The following is a 6000-nucleotide window of genomic DNA, read 5'->3' as shown; positions in this document are numbered from 1 at the left end:
AGCATCCAAGTCTGCTTTGCCATTTAACCGAAGTGAGCATGAAAGGTTGCACACGGGGTTAAGATGAAGCTTCACAACTGGCTGAACATTTATAGAAGCAAGTTTTCCTCTCTTCTTGCTCTGCTCTACTTACTGCCAACAAGGATCCCAAAGCCCTGGAGAGCGCTAGAACACTCTGCGTCTCCACTGAACGCTGCCAGCTGTGTCATCTTGGGATTTTCAAGTGTTTCATTGCGCATTTTCCTGCGTTGCCTCCCATCACCCATTTTCCAGCCCATTCCTCTGGCATATTCTGTACTCTTTGAAGGAATTGTCTGGCAGATTCTTTGAAATCAACAATATTTGCTATGTAAGTGTCATGAGAAGCGCTGTTACTCTGCGTGCAGCCTTGCTCCTAGTCACTGGGGAGCTGGGAAACAAAGTTGAAAGCTTTTCCAATCAACCGACCCCCACAACAACCCGGTGGTCCCCAAAATGAATTCCTCATTGCTCATCACTGTTCTGCAGTCAGCAGACAGGATGAGCCTGAGAATCCAACCCTGCTACAAATCAGGTTAGTTTGGCATGAGTTACTTTGCGTACAGTTCTCTTGATCTCATTTTATTTATGAATCTTGCTATTTCAGCCCATTCAGTCAAACTGACTTTTATAAGAGGTTCCACGGGGCTCAGCTCTGCTGTCATAGATGGGTAGGTCAGGAACGTTTGTATGCAGCGGATGCTGCCACTCTGATTTGAAATCAGGGTCCTAATGATTAGAGTCTGTCCTCATAATTCCGTCAAAGATTGAAGCTAAACGGAATGAGTGATATTTTCATGGCTGATAACTTCCTTAAGCTGGGTTAACATGAGATATCTTCTAACACGAACAAATTGTTAGCAACACGAAACATTACGCTCACACTGGCTGGTCTGCTACCCCTCGTCTACTATGTCCCTAAAATATCCCAAGGCAGATATGCCACATTGCACACAATATGCTTATTAGCACAGTTAGGAGCCATTAGGGAGAGCTAGCAGAAGTGTTGTTAAAAGGCCTGATGATAAGGAAAAAAGTCTGGTGCCACTCAAGAAATGCAAATATAATATTGTAGATGGCATAAGCGGGCTGGGCTCATGCCCATTACTGATACTACAGAAAGGAAGAGCTTGGTGCCAACATCAGTCCCCCAAGGGCTTTGGAAACCCCCTTAACTCCATGGCATGCAAATTATCTGAACCTGGTAATTTATCAGGTCCACAGTTTTTAAACAGTCAGCGTGAATCTGTTTTCTGAGCTTGTAAAGTCATCCGGGCGAGGACAGCCTGCAGAGCTGAGTTCAGGGGATCCTGATCCCAACCGGAGCTATTGAACAGCAGCAACAAAGAGACAGTGATGCCTTCCTCTGAAACCAAGGCAGAGATGTGTGGGACTTCTTCTATCAGTGCACACTACCAATGCTGGGAAGGAGTCTATTCTTTTCTGAGGTGGGAACCAACCTGAATTTATCCCAACACCTGCCCCGTGCTCTGCTGCAATTAAATGTCAAATATTATCCTGAAGCAAGAAAGAATAGATGAATGTTGGACAGACCCTCCTGCAAACAACTTAATTGAAAACTGCACTGCATTTAGAGGTTTTGCATGACAGCATTATGTGCCCTGCATATTGTGGTTCATGCAGCAATCAGAAACTTCCTTTGATCTGCTGTCCTTACTGGCTTTGCTGCAGGAAATTAAGGTAAGTACACCGAATACTCCTTGAGAAGGTCTCTCCAACATTATAAATGCAGCTCTTGCAAAGTTTGCTCTTTGTACCCGTTCAGTGGATCACTCAGAAATATAAGGCTCACATTTGTCATTGGTATAAAACCAGTTATGACTTCAGTCCAAAAAAAGACCCCACAGGAAAACCCCACAGCACCCCAGTATCCCTGGCCTGGTGGTTTGTATTCTCTCACTGACAGCCAGCTTTTAACACAGCCCTTGCTCCTCCATTCCTAAGAACAGGAGGCTTCTGAGAGCCCAGGAATCTGGCCCAGTAGTTACAAAGCTGGCTTGAGACACAGGAGAGCTACGATCTGTATTGGGCTTTGCTATCATCTCCTCTCTGATGCTTCTTGTCCCTGGAACCAGTTCAGCAGTGCCTTGTTTTCTGGCTGGTCACTAAGGCTCTAATGTAGAAGTCCTAATAAAAGCAACACAGTAGGTGCAGGCAGTGCAGACTCATCTTTGCTCAGCAGTGCAATAGCTTTTTGGAAGCAAGCAGAGGTGCAAAATACAACTAACTACGTCTCTGATCAAAACCAGCAGGAGAAGTCAAAGCTGTAGGGTCATCTTACTTAGCGTGAGTGAGTCCTGGTGCAAAACCCTTTTGCAGTGGTTTGATCAGTTCTGACATCTCTGTCTTAGGAAATTGAAGAAGCTGAAGACACTGAAGCTCGGTGAGTAGCCCAGGATGCAGGGACTCCATTTCGGAGGGAGGTCAGAATAGAGTTCCCAGAACTCCTTTGGTCTGATCACATCTCATTCTCCCTCAATCTCTGCCTCAGAACACCGACAGAAAAAAAAAATGACCTCCCAAAATCTCTGAGCAGGTATCACAAGCAGAGCAATTAGAAGCAGTATTGGAAAGAAACCAGGGCGTTTCTACATGTTCAGTACAAAAGGGCCCAGAATATGGTTCGTCTGAGGGGGCTGGAATGCTCAAAGATGGCATTCAAAAAGCCAGTATCGTGCTGTGGTTTGTTTATTGATTAGTTCTTTCCTGCAGCATTTGTCTCTTATTCAGCCCATCTTCCATTTTCTTATAATCAAATGGAATTATTTTGGTCATTTCACTTGTAATCTTTAGGTCTTTGTTGTTTTTTTCTGAATTAATGTTTTGTGCCTAAATAGAATATTACCGTGCAGTTAAGATTGTTCAGCTTTCTTACCCATGGCACCATTAGGGAATGGGAATCTGCCTTTTGCCCTCTCCAGGATAAACAACTGGAGCTTTGGAAGGAGAGAAAACACAGTGAGATTAAGAAGGGGGGACTCAGGGCAAGAAGGTGGGGAGCAGCAGAGGAGAGGTTGCATTGGAGCCATCAGACAGAGCAGCACAGGGAATGGTAATAGCGAGGACATGCATGAGCCAGATTGCAATGATCAAAAATGGGCAGAAGTTTGTTCAGCAGTCTTGCGGGTAGGATTGCACGTGTGCACACATAAAGCTGGAGGCATGGGCGCTCTCCTTAAGTCTGCCAAAAAACCTGTATGACCCCAGGCAATCCATCAGCCTCTCCACGCCTCAACCTCTCCATCTGTATATCAAAGAATGAGGAGGTCGTATTTTGTACTTGGCAGGCCTGTAGATCACTGAGGCCTATGAGATACACCCAAGGGTGGCTCACATTGGCCGCTTAGTCCTGCATGGCTACGTGGCAGAGTCGTCATTTCCACTTTATGCAGCAGTCAGAATTACGGTCAGAAGCCAGCTCTGGCAGCCCATTAATACAACCCTGGCACCTCTCAATGCTGTATCCGAGAACTAATCTGCCTCCAGTCTCAGCTAATTGGAAAAGGTTTTTTTTTTCTCTATGTTATGTGGATTTCCAAAGTTAAATCTTGAGTGATAGACAGTGCTGTCACAGCAGCATTAAGTGTTTAGAGGGTGATTATTCTTGAAAGACTTTCATTTTTCAAACTTCGGCTTTTAGAAACAAGGCGGCGGAAATAAATGAGACCACCAAGAGCTAAACGATCCTTGGAGCTTCACAACAGTGATCTCCACAAAGAGGGATGCAATCGCCCCGAGCCTTGCCCATTGCATTTGCAATCGCAAGAACCTGCAGTTCCCCCAGAGCACTGCTGGCCTTCGGGGGCTCTGCATCACTATGTGCTCCTGGGAGAAATCACTCTCAGAGCATTGATACACTTCTGGTAATCTTTCTATTTAGTGAAAAAGAGAGACGGCTTCAATTAGTGAGGAGTATTTGATATAAATGAGGTGATTTTAAAAAGTTCCAGCGTCGTTAGAAGGTATTTTTAGGCAATGAACAGCTGTCACTCTGGCAATACTTATAGCCTCCGACTTCTGGCTGTTTAACTTTTATGCCTGGTCACTTATTCTGTATGAGTAAAACCATGCCTGTAATTTCTCACTGTAACCAACCAGAACTGTGCCTGTTAAGAAGATGAACAAGGAACGTTCAGCATTTATGATCCCGCCGCTGTGAGCAGCTAAACTCTCAGCTATGTAGAAGATGAGCCTTGCCTCGTAAAGTCTATGTGCTCTCAATCCACGGATGGGCGTAAATGGGATGGACTCTGTGGAAGGGCAGAAATGGGCTCAGCTAAGAACAGCAATCCACTTAGCTGTCCTGCCAAAGAAAACCAGCATATCATGCTTGTGTGATGCATGGGCAGCCTGGGCCGCAAGCAGTGGCCGGGCAGCTCTTCTGACATGCCTCCCTAGATGAACACTAACTGTTACGTGATTAAATCCCAAACTTTGCTATCAGCAGAGACAGAAAAGCAGGTTCTTTCCTAGCAGCATAGATTTGACATATCTTCTTCCCCTTCCAATCTCCTGCCCTTCCATCAGTACCAGGGCTTGAGTGCTTCCTTCCCTTTTATTCCCTGAAGGAATATTTAACTTACATTTTAGCAAAAACCTTTTATTATTAATATTATTATTATTATATACAGATTTATCAGTAAAATTCTTCAGGGAGAAAGCTTTTGTCATCCGTGAAAGTGCAGCACAAAGAAACCTGGCCTTATCTTACTAATTACTCCAGTGCTTCCTCAAATCCTATCAAGCTGCTTGTTATTAATCAGTTAGAACAGTGTTGCCTGTATGGCAGTTTAACATATGCCGGGATAAGGTCTGTTTGCAGAACTCCAGCTTTGGCAGTGAGAAGGGAGATGCTGGTGCCAGCAAGGGCAGCCCTGTTGCAGCCTATCGGCTGGGTCAGGGGCCAGCAGACACATCAGTTCCCAGGTGTTAGGCCCAGGGGGCTGTGCCCACATCTACCTTCATCACGTTGTCCCCAAAATAACAGCATATTTTATGTCAACCTTGGGCCCAGAAGCAAACTTACTGGGATGGATGATGTGGATGTAACTGCCATGGGTATCAAACGCTGTAGTGCAAATCCAGTGTCCCATGAAAACAAAGGTTGCGTGGCACTTTTACCTTTCTACCTGCCCAAAGACTTCACATCTGCATCCCAGATGTAAAAAAACCTTATCACAAAGTTGTCTGACTGTCATCACCCCAAAGTTTCCCTGTGATTCTCTATGGATTATGTATGGGACTAAAGTTATTCTGATAATTCTTTCCAACCAGCATCTTCTCTGGAAGCGGCAAGCTGGAAACTGCTGAGAGATGCACCAGCAAACAAATGTATCCAAGCCCCAAGGTGCTAAATCCTTATGTGAATACTGGCACGCTCTCTCTTCTGAGAGGAGCCTGTGCAAGCTCCTTCCAGATGAGTTACTGCTGGAGTCCTGACTTCATTCCTTAAGCAGATTCCTGCTTCAGGCAAGCAAGAATTATTCTCCAAGAAAAGCTGCTGCAATGAAGGCAGAGAACAAAGCAAATCTGCAGCGCTCCTTTAAAAGACAAGGTGAACATCTGCTGAGGAAAGTGCTGCACAGGATGGGGAAGAGAGTTGGGCAGTAGGGTTCCACCAGAAAGTGATGGAGATTTGTGCCAAAAGTAGATGAAAGGTCTCGAACAGGACTGCTTACCTGGGGATGTGAGAGGGCAAATATCAAAGGAACGAGATAAGAATGATGTGATCTTTCTCTTGAGGCCTCCCCACTTTCTGGCAATCAGCAGCTCGCAGTGGAGATGCAGCCCAACCCATCCCTATTCCACTTCAGAACGTCAAAACATTTCCCTAACAGTGGTGGGTCGAGTTTCACAGCCAGGCTGAAAACAGGCCAAAGATTCCTATTGCCATTGACAGGTCAGGGAACGGATTCACAAAGGGATTAAAAAGCTTAATTTTGAGAAAGGAATCCAGAGAAT

Source organism: Excalfactoria chinensis, chromosome 12, assembly GCF_039878825.1.
Source record: "Excalfactoria chinensis isolate bCotChi1 chromosome 12, bCotChi1.hap2, whole genome shotgun sequence".
Lineage (NCBI taxonomy): Eukaryota > Metazoa > Chordata > Aves > Galliformes > Phasianidae > Excalfactoria > Excalfactoria chinensis.
This window is presented reverse-complemented; position numbering follows the sequence as displayed.